The 23,433-nt window shown below is 42.8% G+C and overlaps 2 protein-coding genes across 11 annotated transcripts in view; both read left to right on the forward strand.

Annotated features, from left to right (window-relative positions):
* Positions 1-23,433, forward strand: part of PTPRF (protein tyrosine phosphatase receptor type F) — a 965,824-nt gene that overhangs the window by 655,453 nt on the left and 286,938 nt on the right. For 9 of the 10 annotated variants that reach the window (XM_063427666.1, XM_063427670.1, XM_063427669.1 and 6 more), the window contains exon 1: positions 4,534-5,027. The exons of the other annotated variant lie outside the window; for it this stretch is intronic. The gene's annotated coding sequence lies outside the window, so the exon portion shown is untranslated. Of the gene's footprint in view, positions 1-4,533; positions 5,028-23,433 lie in introns of those variants that run through there. 10 annotated transcript variants of the gene reach the window in all.
* The window catches only part of KDM4A (lysine demethylase 4A), a 374,420-nt gene that overhangs the window by 10,008 nt on the left and 340,979 nt on the right, over positions 1-23,433 (forward strand). The window lies entirely within an intron of this gene.

A 23,433-nucleotide genomic window follows, 5' to 3' on the forward strand; every position in this document is an offset into this window, starting at 1 on the left:
AGTAATGTGTCTGAGTGTATAACAGAGCTCCACAGCAATAATACTCCCAGTAATGTGTCTGAGTGTATTACAGAGCTCCACAGCAATAAGACTCCCAGTAATGTGTCTGAGTGTATAACAGAGCTCCACAGCAATAATACTCCCAGTAATGTGTCTGAGTGTATAACATAGCTCCACAGTAATAATACTCCCAGTAATGTGTCTGAGTGTATAACAGAGCTCCACAGCAATAATACTCCCAGTAATGTGTCTGAGTGTATTACAGAGCTCCACAGCAATAAGACTCCCAGTAATGTGTCTGAGTGTATAACAGAGCTCCACAGCAATAATACTCCCAGTAATGTGTCTGAGTGTATAACATAGCTCCACAGTAATAATACTACCAGTAATGTGTCTGAGTGTATAACAGAACTCCACAGCAATAATACTCCCAGTAATGTGTCTGAGTGTATAACATAGCTCCACAGTAATAATACTCCCAGTAATGTGTCTTTAAACTACAATAAATGTGTTTAGAAATCAGTCTGTGTAACTAAGATGCATTGTTCTTCTAAATCACATTTTAATTTAAATACATGTTTATCAGTAATAATTATCCCCCACATTTTCTGATATCATCCTGACATCACCCCTAGCCGCTTTCACTAAAATCAAACATCCATCATTGGCCGCGTGAGATGTGGGGGGGGGGGGTAAGGGGTGTATTTTGTGCAGTAGTCCAAGTACTTTTAGAATAATATGGTATTATTTTCTGTAAATGTATCAAGATTTGAGCTTTGACCATCTGACATTTTGAAATAAAAAGATAAAATGTAACGTGCTGAATCCTGGGAGAATTAATTGGTCCAGCATCTTATCCGGAGGATTCTTCAAGCCATGTGTGTTTAACCCGTGGAGCTCCTAGGATAACGCTACAGGTATTCAGTGTTTAAATGAAGCTACTCAGACATTTCCTGGAAATCTGTGAGATACTTCCTTAGCACATCGGCATTAAGGGTTATATCCCCCCTCCCCCTAGTGTACAGCGTTGCGGATTATGTTGGAGCTTTAGAAATGCCAATAATAGTAATAATAGAAACTAATGTATTCACATTGTTACCCTGTAGTTTATTTCCCATCCCTTAGGTGGCGCTGTATATGTGCAAGCTGGGCATTAATTGGTGTCACTGCATATCACTAGGTTGGGTCCTCTTCAAACAGAGTGAATTATGGAACATTTATTCTCTAATCGGTTATTATCAGTATTAAAATGAATACTAATTTCCATAGGTCATTATCAGATCTCCAACGTGTTCTACAGCGCAGTGCACAAGTAAAATAAAAGTAAAATAAAAGTCATGATAAAACCTGTTCAATAGCCAGGAATCTGTTCCAACAAGCTTACAGTCTAAAAGACGTTGGTTTAATTACCCAGAATGGAAGATATATTGCCAGCTGTGCAGTCCTCTAGCTGTTTAACCTGGGTAATGTATGGCTCCTGCAGTAGCTGTAGAGAAAGAATGTCACTGATTGTCCACGCAGACAGTGGGAGGGCACGGGCTGTGAGAGGCTGGGGTTCTAATATGTTAGACCCCCAGCCTCTCACAGGAGTTAGTTAATATGTTTCTCTAAGGAAGCCCTGTTTTTGTTTTTTGTTTATTTTAGTGGCTGTAACGTTGTCAGATTAAACCTGACATTTTCTTTACTCCGGTCGGAGGGGGTAATAAGAACAGGGGACCGATGTTAAATGTTCCGGTTACATTTAAATTCACTACAATTCTCTTGTTAGTGAATTCACCTCTTAGATAGCAGTACGATATTTATGGGTTACCATTGGAGGGCGCTCTCTTGGTGCAAGCAATCATTGCTGCCCAGAATGAGCGACAAACAGAACGTGCGTATTTTCCAGGTATATTTCTATCAGGGATGCAGGCCCTTTCCTGGCATTTTTGTCTCCTGGTATCCATTTATAGAGACACCAGAGACAAGTTGCAAGGAAACACAGTGCAAGCATGTTATTAAATTTGCTTGCGCTGTGCAGAACAAATACAGGGCTTTTTTCTCATGCCAGAGCTCTTCAGCAGAGCTCTGTGCATGGTCTGCCCTGGAAGAGCATTGAACCAACATGCTCACTTTGAGAGGGGGCGTGCTTGTCATTAGTGATGACAAAACACACCCTCTCTGCCCCGCCCCCTTCTTAGTGGGCCGCTGTGGTAAAAAAATGCCCGGGCCGAATTTTTTTCCCAGTCCGGCCCTGCAGGGATGTATTCACTAAACAATGAACTGGGTTATGTTAAATAATGGGGAGGGGTGGGTGCAGAACATGCCCATTGAGAGCCAGAAATGGCGTCTCTCTTTACCTGTTCTGTTCCAATCTTTTGGAGGAGTTGTATCTTATTTATTCTCGTATTTATTTATTACCGGTATTTATAAAGCGCCAACATATTCCGCAGCGCTGTACAATTTTGAAAAGGACAGTAGAATATAAACAGAGCAATCCATCTTCGCAGGTTTTCTCAGCTTCCCCCTGTCCCCCGAAGCACACCTTGATAAGTTATGTGATTCAGGCTCCGTTCAGCTTTACACTTTATGGGAATTTTCTCAAACACCTGCTTAAAGTACCTGTTTGGTGGATCGCTGACTGTATCCACCCGGTTTAGTTAGAGAAAGATCACCTCTGATTTTGTTTTTCCCTCTTTATAAAGATACTGAACATTCTTGCTTTCGAAGATCTTCTCATACGCAGCCGGAGTGTAAACGTTCCATGTACCAAGAGACCCCAGAGATCTGACTTGTATTGATCACTTCCAGGCCAATGGATCTCATGGATTCTTCTTGTGAACGTACTGCAGCTACAGCTATTTGTTGGGGACCACGTTTTACACTTTATTGACAGTCTTGCTTAACCACACCATTTCTGAATTACCCTAAATATTAGACCTCGCCCATGAGTATCCTGTATTTACATGTAGATCACACCCCAAAGCATCCCGACCGCCATCTTTACATGGCGGATGGCTCCATTTATACATGAATTCTGGTGATTAGGAGATTTTCTCAAAATAAAGTGTGCCCCCCGATTATCAGCTCATGGTGTTAGTTATTAGTGTGTATGCTGTGACTAAATAATCTGCCATTGGAAACGCCTGACTGGCTCACATCCTGCCCCGACAGGTTTCCCATTGTACAAGATATTTGTAAACGATACTTCCCCGGGCGAGCGGGCGGGCGGGCGTGCGTGAATTGGGTTTATGGGGCAGGGGAAGGAGGCCTTTCAATGTAAACTCTTATCAGAGGTTTGTACTTGCAATGGGAATGTCTCCTTTTGTTAAGCTTTCAAAAGTCCTCTCACAGCAAGAATGCACTGTCTCTCCAATCAGTTGCCCTGGGCTCGCACAAGCCTCGTTTGGCAGAATCATGGTTTAACCCTACAAGAGCTGAACACATTTATTATTCCATTTCTCAGTAGAAAAAAAAACAAAAAACCTAATGTTCCATTTGCGAAGAAGACTTCAGTAATATTTTATATCACATTTAATATTTTATTCCATTGGACTGAGCATATATTTGTTCTTACTGAAAGCATACGTTTCGATTGTTCAACATATTTTACTTTTTGCCATTACCCTGTGACCACAATAGAGCCGCAGAGCTTTTATGGCCTCTCCGAGTAAAATACATAAGTTTCTGTTTTATATTTACTGAACTGCCTGTAAACATCCAAAGAAGACGTGAATGTTTGCTTAGAATGTCTCACACGGTTATTCACTAATGGGGGGATTTGAAGTCAATTCAATGAGAATTTCAAATTTAAAGTCAAAATAGCCGAGAATGCTCTGTCAGCTATCTATGCTGTCAATCTGACTACTCTGGCCTTAAATTGGAAATTAACTTTAGTCTTTGTGTATCCATTTTTAAAGTACATTAAAACATATGTCCATTTTTTCTGTGTGTGTAGACATATACTTACATTGATTTGCCTGGAAGATAGCTCAGCTGGTTAATGCACCATTGAAATTCCAAGGCTTTCTAAGGTCAATACCATTAGTATAATTGAGTTGGTTAATGGCATTAGCTATTGTTTTTCTCTGTTTACCTGCTGTTTAATAAGTTGCTGATATATAAAAAGCAGAGAACTGAATTGGTAAAATTATAATTTCTAATAATTGCTGCCTGAATTTTAACAACCTCTTTTCAAATCTGTAAATGTATCTTTTGTCAGTTTCTGTTTGAGATCCTCACAAATAAAGGAATTCCTAGATTGCTGGGAACATTTCAAATCATTTGATTATGTCTTTTATTCTTTGTTTGTTGTTTTTTTTACAAAGTTACTAAGTAACGAAGTTTAATTAGCAAATTAAAGAAAGATCAAGACGTTCCCTCTAATCCGTTAAATGTTTCCAATCATTCCATCAATCACAAGGATCGGCTGGGATCTCTCTCTGTACACTCAGCTCCTGGTAAAAGGGTTAACGTTTCTTTGTAAAGTCAAACAAAAGCCACCCCTGTATGAGTTAGGCGGGGATATGCAGCTAAGCCAGCCCCCTGCTTGCAGGGAGGGTGAGAGGGCCACTGTCAGCTCAGCTCTGCTCACAATCCTGGGGAGAAACTGATAGTCTGGGAGTTGTTTCAGGTAAATCCTGTCCTCCTCCCCCTGCCTGAGGGACTTACAGCCAACAAGGCGACTGGGCTATGGGAGAGAGATGTCCTCAGCTCCCACACAACACCATGGATTAAATGTCACCACTGGATAGAATTGTGTCCAGGAAGTATCTTCATTCCTTCTCTGGGTTCGACTGGCTCTCTTTTTGTTGATCGTATTAACCGGGAATAACATTATAAAGTCTGGAGCTCAGAGACCGGTGGGCATGAGTGGCCGTTGGCCGTGATCGGGCTGCTCGTTTTGTTTTTTTCCTTCGAGTCGATCCTTTTTCTCCAAACGTGTGGAATTAAAGCCAAGCACCGAGGGTTAGACTGCAGCAGGTGCTCCGCTCTGTGCGTCCCTCTCCTGTCTTTCCCTAGACCGGCAGCCTCTCCTCCCTGGATTGGTAAGGAACTGGAAGTGTCTCAGACATGGGACAAGTATTTTGAACCCCTCGGCTCCGTTCGGAGCAGCTCTGTGTGTTTTAGCACGGCAGGCAAACTCAGGGATTCCCGGCACACCAGTTAGTAAGCTTCCCTTCACAGACCTGGCTGGAGAGCTGTGCCTGGGTATTGGGAGGGGGTCCTCTGTGGAGATTTGGGGACCATCCAATATTTAAAGAATAGGGTTCTGACCTGGTACAGCCTTTGCACAGACTGCCGAATTGTTCTGTCGCCTATTGAGTAGCAGAGGATCACCCAGGTCTCTCATGGCTAGTCCCGAATCTCTGTATTCCTGTGAATACAAACAGGGCTGAACATACATATTGATAGACATTGACTTGTATTGGTTCAAACTAGATGGGGGTTGGGGGGTAGCACTACCCAAGCTTTTATTGGGGTCTGAAATAAATGTATTTGTTAAAAATAGCAATGCTCTGAGAGTTGCACCTCACTTTGACCCCTCTGCTATTATCATTGTAAGCCCAAGCGGGGCGGAGGGAGGGTACGTCCTACTGATAGGAGCCCACTTACTGGAATTCCATATATATATAATGTATGGAGAGCTGGGGAAGTGTCTGTGTGTGCCAGGCTAATTGTACCCTTGTAATGCTGCAGATCTGTTTGTGGATGGGAATGCGGCCAACAAAACACTATTGGGTTTAACGCAGAGAACCTCACTACTTTCCATTGCTGTGTTTAAACGCTGGACCCAAAGCGGGCATGCCTTACATTGCGATGTGTTGCTGAATGGGTTAATAGCTCCCAGCGGGGTTAATGTTCCTGTAATGGACAGGATGTTGCCTTATCGACAATGGAAATCGATTTGGCTCTCTGGTTTGCAGTAGATAAATGTAAGCGTTTTGGGGGGAGTCCTGCATGCACTGTGGGATTGCACGGCTCTTCGTTTATTTTCCTGCAGCCTGGCTAGTGCAAATATTTGCCCAGCTTGGACTGTTCACCCAGAGCTCCAGAAACATTTACTTAAGGTATGGGTGTTTCCAGCTCAGTATAGAGCGGCGGCCAAGGTGACAATGCAGGAAGTAATGTGGGGTCAGTATGGAGGGAATCTAACGAGCGCCCTAAGGCGACACTTGGCCTAGAGGTGTGATAGGAGTTAGTATCATCAGTCTTTGAGATAAATGGAAAGTGGATCATGTTGTGACAGCAGCAGTGACTATAACTTCAAACATACAATTTGCAGCGAAACACTGTTATAAATATACTTTCCACAGCTCTCATAACCGATATTCTCCAGAACATCAGTGAAAAAGTAAAAGTGTATAAAAAAATAAATAAATATATACCAATTAAAGTGGAAGGCTTAATTCTATCAATTACTGGAATCAATATACATTCATACATCAGGAAGTATATATATAAAATTGTGTAATTGTGCACTCACATTTAATGGAGCCTTTGAAACAGCTCCGGGATATGGGGCCTTCATAGGCATTTACAGTTGACTGCCTTTCTGTGTATGCACATGGTTAGCTATATTTTACACTATGGATGTTTTCTTACTTTTTATGAATTTCCCAATACGCTCATTCCTTGAAAACTGATATATTGATGTCATTGAAAATATTAATTTGGTATAATTTATTGTGATCAGCATGACAAAACTCCGCTCTCAGCTTTAATTGTTTATTGTTGGCTTCCAAAATCAATGTGTAATGGTTTCTGTAGTCTCCAGGGTAAATGTGTAATGATTTTTATAATCTGTACTCTCCAGGGTAAATGTGTCCTTTTTTTTTTGGAGTTTGGAGTTCCTCTGGTAACTGTGTAATGATTTTAGAAGCTCGGAGCCGGCTCTTGATAGTTTATCCCAGTTTACGTTGGATTAAACTCTGTTACCGATGCTTTTATAGAGCGATGACGTGGGCAAGCCGTGGATCATGCTCACACATCACGTTACACACATTTTGGGGTGCATTCACTAAAGTGGGAGGTGTGGAGACTTAATGAAGGAAATTTACAGTTTCAACCAAAATTGCTGAGCTAAGAAAAATGGTGGCTGACTTGGGTTAATTAATTGGAATGAATTAGTTTGTTTGTTTTTTATAGCCCACTATTTGCATTCACCCTTGTCAATCCTCTCCAGCTCACGGTGCGCACATTCCCCTTGGTGCTGGCAGGTTGTGCTGATTGAGATTTTGTGATGTTGGTGCTCTGTCTTTGTAAACCGCGCAGGGCCGAGGGGTGAGTTTCGGAATGAAGTAAGACTGGCATTGGCTTTTTATGGCATTTCTTGCCCACAGATGGCGAGGTAGCAGTTTGCCAGTACCTGAGCCTGGCATGTTTTCTGGAATGCAGAGAAAGGAAGATATTGAGGGGATGCATTATTGCTTAATTATCCCCCTGGGATAGATGTATCCGTGCCCGATACACTGTATTTGCTGCCTTTGCTGAATTCATGGCACGCAGACGCTCCGCTTTGAAAATAAACTTTCTGCTAATTTATGCTGCTATTAATTGCCTCGTTTTTCCTTTTTTATTTGTTTTTCGTTGATGATACCAACATTTCCTCGCTGCGAAACATGTTAGGATATTCTGGAGAGGAGCGTATCATCAATACGCCTATTAACAAATGAGCTTCTAAGTGCAGCTGTCTAAGCGCTACGCCACCTGTTCCTAATACCTTCCCACCTGCAATTTGGGTTCCTACCGCCATAGAAGACTTGGGCAGCCAGCAGCTCTCTGTGGCGGGTCTAGATAAACGCACAGGGTGATCCGGCTTGTTTGGGAGGCTCTGTGTGCCAGAGGAATGTGTGATTATTTAGTTTATGGAGATCTGTTCTTAGTTTCTGAGGGACCCATGTGGCTCCCAATATTGCAGCTTTTAATACAAGTATCATACGTTGGGGAGAATTACTGGTAAAGTAACAGGTTTTCATGAAATGTAGAGCTGCCAGCATACATGGGGGCCACTGCTGGACGCTCAGTGAAGGGGTTTTATCGGGGTACAGCAGCCTGTCATGCATGCGCAGTCAGCAGACATACACCTTGCTGGCTATTTCCCAGATACATGATCAGGGAACAATTAAGACCCCACGGGGCCCGATGCAGGTCACCAGAGTGCCCCCTCCCTCATCATTCTTCACATTACGGGGCCACAAAGACATGATTTGAGGGCCCCTGTCTGACCCATAGCTGCTTAGGGTTGCCTTTTGGTTAATCATGCTGTGTATGTCACACGGCTTGATACATTACTACTTGTGTGGTGTGTTGATTGGCACAGCCTTGTAGGTTCTGCAAGAATAGTTTGTAGATAATTGTATCCGTGGAAACCATAAAAGCTGTCAGTGATACTAAAAGGGTAGTAGATACCTAGAATAGCGTTCCAGTGGGAGCAGTAACAGTGATACAGAAATTGTAGTAGATACCTGAAATAGCCTCCCAGTGGGAGCAGTAACAGTGATATAGAAAGGGTAGTAGATACCTGGAATAGCCTTCCAGTGGGAGCAGTAACAGTGATATAGAAGGGGTAGTAGATACCTGGAATAGCCTTCCAGTGGGAGCAGTAACAGTGATATAGAAAGGGTAGTAGATACCTGGAATAGCCTTCCAGTGGGAGCAGTAACAGTGATATAGAAGGGGTAGTAGATACCTGGAATAGCCTTCCAGTTGGAGCAGTAACAGTGATATAGAAAGGGTAGTAGATACCGGGAATAGCCTTCCAGTGGGAGCAGTAACAGTGATATAGAAAGGGTAGTAGATACCTGGAATAGCCTTCTAGTGGGAGCAGTAACAGTAATATAGAAAGGGTAGTAGATACCTGGAATAGCCTCCCAGTGGGAGCAGTGAATGATACAGTGGTATAGGTATTGAGATGCCCCCTGTCCGTGATATCTCTTATTTGTATTATCTCTGCCAATGCTGTGCTCACAGATACTCTGATCTCATGCTAGCTCCCTGGGCAAGGCTGAATGGCAGAGTTTAAACCTGCTTTGGTCCCTTTTCACTGTTTATGTTGTTACAGTGAGTGGCATTAAACAAAGAGAAAGTGTATCCTATACCCTCTGTAATGGGTATCTATCCTGTACCTACACTATGGGCTTGGGCTATAGTGTCATGAAGCGTTAGTCGCTCTGTATAGTGTAATGTAGTGTTACACTCGCTCTGTATAGTGTATTGTAGTGTTACACTCGCTCTGTATAGTGTATTGTAGTGTTACACTCGCTCTGTATAGTGTATTGTAGTGTTACACTCGCTCTGTATAGTGTATTGTAGTGTTACACTCGCTCTGTATAGTGTAATGTAGTGTTACACTCGCTCTGTATAGTGTAATGTAGTGTTACACTCGCTCTGTATAGTGTAATGTAGTGTTACACTCGCTCTGTATAGTGTAATGTAGTGTTACACTCGCTCTGTATAGTGTAATGTAGTGTTACACTCGCTCTGTATAGTGTAATGTAGTGTTACACTCGCTCTGTATAGTGTAATGTAGTGTTACACTCGCTCTGTATAGTGTAATGTAGTGTTACACTCGCTCTGTATAGTGTAATGTAGTGTTACACTCGCTCTGTATAGTGTAATGTAGTGTTACACTCGCTCTGTATAGTGTAATGTAGTGTTACACTCGCTCTGTATAGTGTAATGTAGTGTTACACTCGCTCTGTATAGTGTAATGTAGTGTTACACTCGCTCTGTATAGTGTAGTGTTACACTCGCTCTGTATAGTGTAGTGTTACACTCGCTCTGTATAGTGTAGTGTTACACTCGCTCTGTATAGTGTAGTGTTACACTCGCTCTGTATAGTGTAGTGTTACACTCGCTCTGTATAGTGTAGTGTTACACTCGCTCTGTATAGTGTAGTGTTACACTCGCTCTGTATAGTGTAGTGTTACACTCGCTCTGTATAGTGTAGTGTTACACTCGCTCTGTATAGTGTAATGTAGTGTTACACTCGCTCTGTATAGTGTAATGTAGTGTTACACTCGCTCTGTATAGTGTAATGTAGTGTTACACCCGCTCTGTATAGTGTAATGTAGTGTTACACCCGCTCTGTATAGTGTAATGTAGTGTTACACCCGCTCTGTATAGTGTAATGTAGTGTTACACCCGCTCTGTATAGTGTAATGTAGTGTTACACCCGCTCTGTATAGTGTATTGTAGTGTTACACCCGCTCTGTATAGTGTATTGTAACGTTAGTGTGAAGATGCCCAAATAAAAATAGATATAAATTGTATGAGCATATGATGATAGACAATGTGGGAATGTCGTACTGGAAGATGTGAGTGAATGCATGACAATACGTCTCTACATCCACACAAAAGAAAAGAATGATTTCTGAAACTGTTTTACGTTTTATACTGTAGACAGGACAATCGGAAATTAATATAACGTTATATCACGATGGTTCAGTTGACACTATCAAGATAATAGAAAGTATATGGAAAAATAAATGACCTCCCTCCCTTGTCCTAGCGAAGGTTTTGGTTGTGAGAGATATACCTAGAAGATTGTAATCACACAATTCCAGGTGACAATTGGAGGGTCTTTTTATTTGTTGTTTTTTATAACCCTTTCAAACCTAGCAACCCTGCATGGGACATTGCGACCTAGCAACCCTGCATGGGACATTGCGACCGAGCAACCCTGCATGGGACATTGCGACCGAGCAACCCTGCATGGGACATTGCGACCGAGCAACCCTGCATGGGACATTGCGACCGAGCAACCCTGCATGGGACATTGCGACCGAGCAACCCTGCATGGGACATTGCGACCGAGCAACCCTGCATGGGACATTGCGACCGAGCAACCCTGCATGGGACATTGCGACCGAGCAACCCTGCATGGGACATTGCGACCGAGCAACCCTGCATGGGACATTGCGACCGAGCAACCCTGCATGGGACATTGCGACCGAGCAACCCTGCATGGGACATTGCGACCGAGCAACCCTGCATGGGACATTGGGACCGAGCAACCCTGCATGGGACATTGGGACCTAGCAACCCTGCATGGGACATTGGGACCTAGCAACCCTGCATGGGACATTGCGACCTAGCAACCCTGCATGGGACATTGCGACCTAGCAACCCTGCATGGGACATTGCGATCTAGCTCTGTCTATGGAAAGGAGATTGGGAGGGGACTAGCACCCTTCGATAGGGTTCCTGTTTTCTTTATAACTCTTTAATTATGATCTCCATTACAATCCATGTTGGTCTTTCCTGCCTGCATATTATGGCTATTATGACTCTCCATTATTATAATATATTCAACTCATGGCCCTATGTTGGTACAATCTGAAAGCGTGTTTTAGATCCAGCAATGTAAAATAATAGTAATTATGATGTTCTAATAAAGGGTTAATGAGCAGTACGGCTATTTAGGTGATCGGTAACTGCGACACGTGCATGCCTTCCCCGCGGAGCGGCAAACAGGCGCGGTGCGATCACCTCTCACAGTGCGCTGGGCAGTTCATGGAACGAGGGCCCCAGAGTTTTATTACTAATTGATTTTCACACATAACAAGCTGTCAGCTTACATTATTAGCAAAACAAGTGTCTGAGAGTCTGGAATGTACGCTCATAGAGGTGACGAGTCGGTAACCTGCTCGTTCTATGTGCTCCCGCTGGAATCCATGTCGTACTGCTGGTAGACTGAAGGGCAGGCAACGCGATCAACTAATTCCAGCTCACTCTCACCCTGCCTTGGCGTATGTGTCCCCCTGAGCCAAACGTGGATATCAAGCGCTCAGATAGGGGCACAAAGAGTTAAAATCATGCATTTTATTCAGTGATTATTTTTTTACACTTTTTTGAAACCTTTTAAGTAGTTTTGTTATTCGTGACCGCTCTAACACAAGTTAGTCTGGTCCTTTTGTGAATTATTTAAAGATTTAATAAGTAAAACAAATGTTTGCAGTTGTCCCAGCTGATTTTAGACTGCAACTCCCATCATCCTGTAATAGATTTTGGGATCAATAAAGCATGGTTGCCTGTTATTCTGGATTTGGATAGTGGAGTCTCAGCCGAGTGTTTTCTAAAGCCCTGACTGTTGTAAGGTTCCCGTAGGGTGAGGCTCAGGGTTTTCATACACAATTCCCATCATCTTGTTTTGTGTCAGGCTGTATGAGATGGGGTTTGACGTGCGTGTGTGTGAGTTCCAAAGAATAGAATAACGTGAATAGTCTTTAATCTTTCTTTCCAATTCTCGCCTTGCGTGAAGGGGCTTAGTTTCCCAAAAAACAGGTTTTTCTTGTTGCTGTATTGTAACCCTCGATCACCCTCTCCCTTACAAAGGAGACTTGTTGTTGTGGGAAAGAATCTGAGTTTGTTCCTCGAATGACTTTAACCGACATAAAAAGAACATCCAGTGAGCAACGTTCGTTCTGCTCTGCAGAATGTCCAGATTGTATTTCTATATTGTACAGTCTGTAGGTTACATCGTCCCAGGTGACTGTCCCCAGAGAGCACTGGACGAGGGGGTACCATATTGGGGAGATGGAGACATTATGGGAGGGTAGGACACCTGGAGGATGATGAGACATGGTGACAGTTGGGGGAGGATTTGAGTCCTGTAAGAGGGGGATGTTAAGACAAGTTGGAGGATTCTGAGATTTTTAATTTGAGATATTGGGTGGGAAGTGAGACTCTCAGGAGATTAAACCATAGTCTTTGGAGCATGATGAAAAATCAACTCACCCCCCATCATTCCCCTCCCCTGTCCATTTCCCCCCATCCCTAGACAGGTAATTTGTCGGACACTCTATAAACTGCTGCTACCGGGGCAAACAGTGACTGGCGCCTACCGGGGCTAAAAGTGACTGGCGCCTACCAGGGCTAAAAGTGACTGGCGCCTACCGGGGCTAAAAGTGACTGGCACTATGGGGTTTATTCACTAAACAGAGAATTGTGGTGAATAGAAACAGGATTGCAAAATGTAAAAGTTAAAAAAACAGCTGATTCAAGGAACTTTTCCAGAGCTACTGTGTCAGTACATACTATGTGAGCGTAGGCTGTGTCAGTACATACTATGTGAGCGTAGGCTGTGTCAGTACATACTATGTTAGCGTAGGCTGTGTCAGTACATACTATGTTAGCGTAGGCTGTGTCAGTACATACTATGTGAGCGTAGGCTGTGTCAGTACATGCTGTGTCAGTACATACTATGTGAGTGTAGGCTGTGTCAGTACATACTATGTGAGCGTAGGCTGGGTCAGTACATACTATGTGAGCGTAGGCTGGGTCAGTACATACTATGTGAGCGTAGGCTGGGTCAGTACATACTATGAGTGTAGGCTGGGTCAGTACATACTATGAGTGTAGGCTGGGTCAGTACATACTATGTGAGCGTAGGCTGGGTCAGTACATACTATGTGAGCGTAGGCTGGGTCAGTACATACTATGTGAGCGTAGGCTGTGTCAGTACATACTATGTGAGCGTAGGCTGTGTCAGTACATACTATGTGAGCGTAGGCTGTGTCAGTACATACTATGTGAGCGTAGGCTGTGTCAGTACATACTATGTGAGCGTAGGCTGTGTCAGTACATACTATGTGAGTGTAGGCTGTGTCAGTACATACTATGTGAGTGTAGGCTGTGTGTATGTGAGTGTTTGCATTCCTCTACATGAGGGTCTCTATGTACACTGCTCTCCTCCCTCACCCAGCATTGTGTGTGAAGAACAGAGAGTCCCAGTAGATACATTTATTCTGGTTTCACACCTCCTCCCCCCCACCTGCACAAAGGGAAAGGAATCCTGTCCTAGAAAGAACTGCTCGAAGACAGAGCACAATGGTTCAAACTGATGGAATCGGCCCCTGACTGAAAGCAAAACCTTCATTAATCACACTCAGGCCTTTATACAGAGTTATTCACTAAACCAATCTTCAACTAAAAGTACCCGAACTGGAAACAGCTGAATTGTAAGAATGTTTCCAATTCAGATATCGCCTTATATTTAACCCCTTAAGGACACAACTTCTGGAATAAAAGGGAATCATGACCTGTCACACATGTCATGTGTCCTTAAGGGGTTAAATAAAAAATCATGTTGAGTTCACGTTGAATTCCTTTTTAATAATTAACCCCTGCAAACAATGAATTGCAGGGAATTCGGAGCTGAAATTTCTCCAACCCGTCTAAACTCACAGCCTGGACTGGTTAACTGGTTGCCTGGACAACACGCAGCCTGGACTGGATATCCTTATATCCTGCTCAGTTAATTCAATTGAACTTTAATTACCTACAGGAGACCGTTCAAGACTCTAGCAAGCAATTAACAGAGCAGGAGATAAGGAATTCTAAATTAAACACACTGTGCAATAAGAGGTTTTTTTTTGTTAGTTTTTTTTAAATGTAACTCGCAGCCTGGACTGGACTAACTGGCGGGCTGGATAACTTACAGTTTGGTTTTCATTTTAATACAGTTCAGTAATTAGTAAATTAACCCCGATATTTAATATATTTTAGTGACGTAGACAGCCAAGTATTGTTACCAAAGTTTAATGCTATTGATTTAATTATATATCATTTAATTTGACCACGCATGCCATGGATGCTATCGGGTTAGTCACTAACCTGGGAATTGAGGACAATTGAATGTGTTACATTTTAGATTAAACTCGCTAGTTTGGCCTGCAATAAATTCCTGTGTCAGATTAGTGGATAAACCCCAATGTGGGTGGTGTATTCTTCCCAATGTGCCCTGTATCCCGGGCAATATACAGGGTGTCTGGCACGGGCTGCACAATATGTTCTAATTGGACATGACGGGGAATGTCAGTGTAAAAGGTTATTCAAATCTCTCGCAAACTGCTGACCTGGCTGGATGTACAGAATAGTTTTATACAGTGATTAATGCATTTTATTTAATTGACAGATACACTTAAATCACAGCTTCTTTCCAAGCGGTTCAGCCGCATTCAGTGTTGTAAAACGATAGAAAAGATTCCGATTTGTACATTTATTTATAGGTAGAATATTTGAAATCGATAAAACGCGGTCAGAATACACACATTGACATCATTCGGATTAGCAGTGATTATTAAAATAATTGTGAGATGATTTAACTAACATTATTACATACAGTATATAAAAAGCATGTTTCAGAACTTTCCATCAGTAATGTCAGGGTGAGTTGTTCAATATGACTTCCCATCTCTGACGTGGGGCACGTGAGATTTGCCTGTGAGCGCCACAGTTTGCAGTTTAGAGAATAAACCACGTAAAGACCTTTAATCCGGAGTCCTGCACCTGTACACAGGATACAACTCCCAGTACTCTCAGTTAGTGAATAAACCACGTAAAGACCTTTAATCCGGAGTCCTGCACCTGTACACGGGATACAACTCCCAGTACTCTGTTAGTGAATAAACCACGTAAAGACCTTTAATCCATGGTCCTGCACCTGTACACAGGATACAACTCACAGTACTCTCAGTTAGTGAATAAACCACGTAAAGACCTTTAATCCGGAGTCCTGCACCTGTACACAGGATACAACTCCCAGTACTCTCAGTTAGTGAATAAACCACGTAAAGACCTTTAATCCGGAGTCCTGCACCTGTACACAGGATACAACTCACAGTACTCTCAGTTAGTGAATAAACCACGTAAAGACCTTTAATCCGGAGTCCAGCACCTGTACACAGGATACAACTCACAGTACTCTGTTAGTGAATAAACCACGTAAAGACCTTTAATCCGGAGTCCTGCATCTGTACACGGGATACAACTCCCAGTACTCTCAGTTAGTGAATAAACCACGTAAAGACCTTTAATCCGGAGTCCTGCACCTGTACACAGGATAAAACTCCCAGTACTCTCAGTTAGTGATAGTTGTTATTCCAATAACTAGCTAGGCTGCCCCCAAAACCCGTTGGCCGCCCCTATAATATAACAAATTGGTGCATTGTTACCCTGAAATAACTGGTCCGGTATTTCAGAGGATAGTGTTCATCGCTAGATTACTAAACTCCAGCCTTCACTCTCCATCCCTGTAAGGTACCATTCAATTATTATTCAGTTGTGACATGTCGGTGTGCATGAAAATGGCATTTGGTAACACTTTGTTATAAACTTCTGCTAATCCTTATGGCTGCGTGTTCCACCTTGTATGACTGCGTGCTATAAACAGGTAATATGATGATATCACTCAGACAAGCGGTGTGCGTGCGCTACCAAAACCCACTGCAGGCGTGACCTCACCCAGCACTGACAGGTGTCAATGGGTCAAAATGAGCTTCTCGGAAAAAACGATCTGGCTACGTGAAGGGGGGACACACAACCGCTACACTGAAATCACCAGCAGCCGCAGTGGGACAATTTCTACAAAGTTTTAAAAGTGGCGCTATCTCCATGGAAACCAGTGAAATGTTTCTGCTCGTTGCGCCAGTTTGGCTTTTTATAAATAATGTGTATCTCTCCGTGTCTCTTTAGTAGAGGGAAAATAGTAGTTTTGGTTTATAGATCATGCCCCTCGCAGTCGCACTGCTCAATTCTCTGTCTTTAAAATCCCTTTTGTTTCTGTTTATGCAGCCCTAGTCACACCTCTCCTGGCTGTAACTCACACAGCCTGCATGGAAAAAAAAGTTTCATTTTCATTCAGATCTTACAGCACAGTGTTGAATTAAATTGAACTTTAATTACCTACAGGAAACGGTTGAAGACTCAAGCAAGCAATTAACAGAGCAGGAGATAAGAAATTCTAAATTAAACACACTGTGCAATAAGAAAGGTTAAAAAAAAGTAGGCTTTTTTTTCCAGAAAGTGTTTAGGAATGCTGTGTAAGTCACATGCAGTGAAGGTGCAACTATTGCTGTATAAACAGTGATTTAACTCCTACATTTTAGATAATTGATCAGTGAGACTGCAGGGGCATGATCTAAACACCAAAACTGCTTCATCACGGTAAAGTTGTTTTGGTGCCTATAGTGTCCCTTTAATTAATGAGATTAAATGCAGGTAGAGTCTGTTTAAAACCTGTAGCCTCCGCATTGTTTTATGTATGTTCTCTTCAGTCCCCGGATCTCTTCCTGTCTCTTTCTGGTTTCATTCTAGAGACTGTTTGTCCAAGATAATAATTATAATTACCATGATCAAAATCCTTCACCAGTTAGGTTACATTTATAATTATAGATTTATTATTGCCAGTCCCTGAGCAGGTCATCATTAACCAGCTGAGTTACCTTAATGACTCATAACATTCAGTAAGCTGTGTGACCAGCTATTTACTGCCACTCACAGTCACTCTCAGTCAGCCATGGTCATAATCAGCCACTTAGTTACAGCCATTCACACTCACTCTCAGTCATGCACAGCCATTCGCAGTCACTCGCTCAGCCACTCACACTTACTCTCAGCCATTCACAGTCACTCGCTCAGCCACTCACACTCACTTAAAGCCATGCACAGTCACTCACAGCCATTCACACTCTCTCAGCCACTTGCAGCCATTCTAAGCGACTAATGGCCATTTACACGCACTCTCAGCCACTCGCAGCCATTTACACTCACTCTCAGCCACCTGCAGCCATTTACACTCACTCTCAGCCACCTGCAGCCAGTCTAAGCGACTAATAGCCATTTGCAGTCCCTCTCAGCCACTTACAGCTACTAATAGCTGCTCACCGCTCCGTGATCTGTATATCTGTATAATATGTAGCTGTTACCCCAGGGAATAGTGTGGGATTCGACTCTATATATAGCTTTTCCCATAGAAACACTGCACACAGATTGTTAAATACTGAAAAAGACAAATCTTTGCTGGTTTTCCATCAGCCACAGACCCATTTCTGGAGACTTTAGGAACCAGACACATTTTGCAGCCATCGTAATCCTGTTTGGGCCGTAAAACCCTGTAACCATAGAATTCAGTATAAAACACTCCAATGTCCGGCCCCAGCTGTAATTATACAGATATATATCTGGACTGTCGGGCTTTCTTATATTTGGGGTTCGGAAATGACTCTGAGGACACCTGGTTGTTATAAGTGGCCATGATTCAGGATTTCTAGTGCGGTAGGTGCTGTAGTGATGGGGGGCCGGTGACCATCCATAGTCGTTGCATAATTTTTGACAGAAACAAACATCCCATATATGAGCAAGTGAAATCCTTCTTCACAAGATTTAGGTCAATCAGGAAATGGCCCAAGTCATTAAAGAGTTAAATGCACAAGAGTCTTCACTTTGCACCTGACTTTAACCATTAGATGTGCTATAGGAGACCGTTCTGAAATGGTTAATATCCTTCTAGCGGTGTATTATAATAACTCTATAATGCTCGGTGTTAATAAATGGTTAATATCCTTCTAGCGGTGTATTATAATAACTCTATAATGCTCTGTGTTAATAAAGGGTTAATATCCTTCTAGCGGTGTATTATAATAACTCTATAATGCTCTGTGTTAATAAAGGGTTAATATCCTTCTAGCAGTGTATTATAATGCTCTGTGTTAATAAAGGGTTAATATCCTTCTAGCGGTGTATTATAATAACTCTATAATGCTCTGTGTTAATAAAGGGTTAATATCCTTCTAGTGGTGTATTATAATAACTCTATAATGCTCTGTGTTAATAAAGGGTTAATATTGTAGCGGTGTATTATAATAACTCTATAATGCTCTGTGTTAGTAAAGGGTTAATATCCTTCTAGCGGTGTATTATAATAACTCTATAATGCTCTGTGTTAATAAAGGGTTAATATTGTAGCGGTGTATTATAATAACTCTATAATGCTCTGTGTTAAAGGGTTAATATCCTTCTAGCGGTGTATTATAATAGCTCTATAATGCTCTGTGTTAATAAAGGGTTAATATCCTTCTAGCGGTGTATTATAATAACTCTATAATGCTCTGTGTTAATAAAGGGTTAATATCCTTCTAGTGGTGTATTATAATAACTCTATAATGGGCTGTCTTGCTCAGTTTGACTGTATCAGTTGCAGACTGTACTCGGGTAAATTCCGGTAGAATCCTCTTCTTGTTGACCTGGTCCCGTTTAAACCTCATCCACTGCTCGAATAATAAACACAATACAAAGTGAAGACCGAAAATACTCAGAAATCAGATTATAGGCCGGGCAGGGCCTGGGATTAAAGCATTGGTTTAATATGACTCATGTCTGTGACGCCCCGCTGAGTTTTGTTCTTTATCAGATCGACATTCAGACATTGATTAATTCAGAAGAAGAACTTCACTTCACCCCGAATGATCTTCCATAGAATACGTATTAACAGATACCCAGGCAGGGCTCCCCGCTTTGCACTGGGTCATACTGGGGCGCAGTTCTGGTATGGCTGTTTGTACCCCGACTGATCTTCCATAGAATACGTATTAACAGATACCCAGGCAGGGCTCCCCGCTTTGCACTGGGTCATACTGGGGCGCAGTGCTGGTATGGCTGTTTGTACCCCGGCTGATCTTCCATAGAATACGTATTAACAGATACCCAGGCAGGGCTCCCCGCTTTGCACTGGGTCATACTGGGGCGCAGTGCTGGTATGGCTGTTTGTACCCCGAGGGTAAGAGTATCACGTAAATTGAAGACTGTATTTATAAAGGAAGATCGACCCAGAAGGCTTGTTACAGCGTCAGAGTCCAGAGGTCAGCAGTCTATCCATGACAGCAATAAATGGGATTCACTGCAATGAAATAACATGTCTGATATACATGGCTAATGTACGAACAGGAAAAACCACATTGATAATAACACAATGATAAGACATGTCTCACCAGCTTCACATGCGCAGCGGGTATTAAGCTTGATTTATTGTAGCCAGTATGGCTCTGTTTGCTTGCTGAGAGGAGACATTCGTTGTTTTCATGAATGTAGCAGCTTGGGCGAGCTGAGGTACATTATACCTCTTCATTCCCCTAACATCTTACCAATAGCTTCTCTCCGTTAACTCTTTCAGCCATCACCTCCAAACTTCCCCTGCTACCTCTTGTCTCAAATCCCCATGGTTTCCTTTAGATTGTAAGCTCACGGGCCATCTAGCCAAGCACTTTGTATAAAAGAGCTCCAATGGCTAGATATCAGCTTACGGGCAGGGCTCTCTTACCTCTTGTATTTGTATGTGTATATTGTACGTTTCTCCACTAATTGTACAGCGCTGCGGAATCTGTGTGCGCTTTATAAATAGCAATAATAAATAAATAATAAATAATTATAAAAATCCCTTAGGGATACAAAATCTTGTACTGGCAGAGTAAACATGGCTGCCCATGTGATGTCACTGAGCAGACAGGTGGGCTCCTAGATGTGATCATAAACATGCAGAATAGAATATGGGATATCCTCACACCACAACGTTTACAAAGAATTCAAATATCCATAATACGGTCTGCTCATAACAAAGTACTGATGCTTCCTACTATCATTTCAAATAATAAATAAATACAAAATTGTCGATTTTTTTCCCTCCTGAAACTGACTTTTACCCCGGCGAGGGTAAAGATTAAGGAGGTGACACGTTGACGGACGCCTCAAAGCATTTCTATAACTTGGGTCATTGAAACCGGCTGAAATTGCAGAAGAAATTTTTGCATTAAAGGACAAAGTGGCGTTCGGTGTAAGCAGTATAATTATACTTGAGATAAAATATAACTGCTACTTTGTGTAATTAAATTATAGAACGTGAAGTTTAAACGCGAGTTCATGACAAAGTGATAGGCAGATATTGGGAACACGCTGGCCATCGCACATTCCAAGTACCCGAACGAGTTTATTTGTAACTAGAGAAAGAGATTCGCAAGCCCTATATTACATTATATATCAATGCTATCTGATCTCACAGAAGATGCACTTATTCTGTGAATGTATATTCCAATTGGATTGCAGCTCAAATGGCATTAAGTCCAAGATCTCAAATAAAGAATGACTTAATTAAAGGGATTTTACAAATCCCTCCGGAATGACAATGGTCTACCTTGCTGTAGGGTGGGCAATACATCATTAAAGGCATTTTCCCACCGTGACGTAATATGGACCGAGAGGTTATTGTAATCACAGAAATTAATCAGATCAGTCAAATTATCATCCCCTTAATAAAATTCAAATAACTTTAAAGACCATTCAAAAAGTTTTTCCTGCTGCTATGGTAACAGCAGTCTTACCACAGCCTTCTCTTAGTTGCCCATGACTAGAGGCTACAATTAGTCTGGCCCGACAAAAATATGATTGGGGAGAAATGTGACATAATTAAACCGCTATTGCTATGCAGAGTTTAGGCATTTAAAAGTGATAGAAAGTAATAGGGAATTTCTTCCTAAAGGTAAATGTAATTGTTAAACTCCTCCCCATCTCTTCCTTGTAGGACTGTCGGAATGATAATTGTTTGCCCCGTGCTGTGTGACTAATTTAAAAATTGGCGTCCGTCTGCCTTTCTGTGTCTCTCCTGTTTGTCAGTCTGTCTGTCCTGCCCATCTCTCTCTCTGTCTGTCTCTAGTATTCTGTGTTATACATTTTGCATATTTGTTTCTGTCATTATGTCCTCTGTTGGTGGGTCTGTCTGTCACTTTACAACTGGATCTGAGTTGTGATTTATAGGGTTTCGTTCCTCCTCCATATCACTTACTGATTCCTGGCTTCATGTTTCTGTGCCTGGGACTGCAAATTATTTAAACTCTCCCCAGTGTCTGATTTGGAGGTTTTAGGGATGGGCTAATTAGTTGTGTTGATTGGATTGTGTCTGGATTCAGTGCTGTGTCAGCTGATATAATAAAGACTCTACCAGTGAGCTTGGCGCTGTACACTCCCAGCTTCCCACCTTGTTAATGTTGCATGTCCATGCATCGGTTAATGCTGCATCTAATGCGTAGAGCAGAGCACATTCCAGGCTGCTGGTTAATGCTGCGTCTGTATTGCGCAGAGTAGAGCACATTCCAGGCTGCTGGTTAATACTTCGTCTGTAATGCTCAGAGCAGAGCACATCCCAGGCGGCTGGTTAATGCTGCGTCTGTATTGCGCAGAGTAGAGCACATTCCAGGCTGCTGGTTAATACTGTGTCTGTAATGCTCAGAGCAGAGCACATCCCAGGCTGCCGGTTAATGCTGTGTCTGTATTGCGCAGAGCACATTCCAGGCTGCCGGTTAATGCTGCATCTGTAATGCACAGAGCACATCCCAGGCTGCCGGTTAATGCTGCGTCTGTATTGCGCAGAGTAGAGCACATTCCAGGCTGCCGGTTAATGCTGCATCTGTAATGCGCAGAGCACATCCCAGGCTGCCGGTTAATGCTGTGTCTGTATTGCGCAGAGCACATTCCAGGCTGACGGTTAATGCTGTGTCTGTATTGCGCAGAGCACATTCCAGGCTGACGGTTAATGCTGCGTTTGTAATGTGCAGAGTAGAGCACATTCCAGGCTGCCGGTTAATGCTGCGTTTGTAATGTGCAGAGTAGAGCACATTCCAGGCTGCTGGTTAATACTGCGTCTGTAATGCTCAGAGCAGAGCACATTCCAGGCTGCCGGTTAATGCTGCGTCTGTAATGCGCAGAGCACATTCCAAGCTGCCGGTTAATGCTGCGTCTGTAACATGCAGAGTCGAGCACATTCCAGGCTGCCGGTTAATGCTGCGTCTGTATTGCGCAGAGTAGAGCACATTCCAGGCTGCCGGTTAATGCTGCGTCTGTATTGCGCAAAGTAGAGCACATTCCAGGCTGCCGGTTAATGCTGCGTCTGTAATATGCAGAGCACATTCCAGGCTGCCGGTTAATGCTGTGTCTGTATTGCGCAGAGTAGAGCACATTCCAGGCTGCCGGTTGCTACGACCGAGCTTTCATATGGTAAATACCCTTTGCAGTGAATCACAATGCTGGGTTTTCTTTAATTGTCTCATACGGCGTATTCCTCTTATAGTCATTTCCAGTTACTGCGGAGATCGGCCTTTATCCCAATATCACATGGAAAAGGCACAACGCCAGACAAACTTTACTATAACGTAAACCTCCCCCAATACAGCCACTCTGTATAGGAAGGGAGAGACTGGTCTGGGAGGCCCGATCAGCCACTTACACAGACCGTGCGGGTGCTAGAAATCGTATCTCTCTTTATTTGCTCTCGATAGGTTTCTACAGAATCCAGTGTCCATTAAAGTTTGCTGTTTCATACCTGCCGCTAGATTTCCTATCCTAATCTTTAAATCATACACCCCCCTCCCCGCCCCCCACAAACAACCTGCAGCTCTTCATGGTCTATTAACGGAACCATGGTTATCTGGTTTAACAAATTTTAAACCTCTTTGGTTTTAGAAAAACGTCGCCTGAGAGGGGATATGATAACATTCCAGGCTGCCGGTTAATGCTGCATCTGTAATGCACAGAGCACATCCCAGGCTGCCGGTTAATGCTGCGTCTGTATTGCGCAGAGTAGAGCACATTCCAGGCTGCCGGTTAATGCTGCATCTGTAATGCGCA

The sequence above is a fragment of the Pelobates fuscus genome, chromosome 7 (genome assembly GCF_036172605.1).
Source record: "Pelobates fuscus isolate aPelFus1 chromosome 7, aPelFus1.pri, whole genome shotgun sequence".
NCBI lineage: Eukaryota > Metazoa > Chordata > Amphibia > Anura > Pelobatidae > Pelobates > Pelobates fuscus.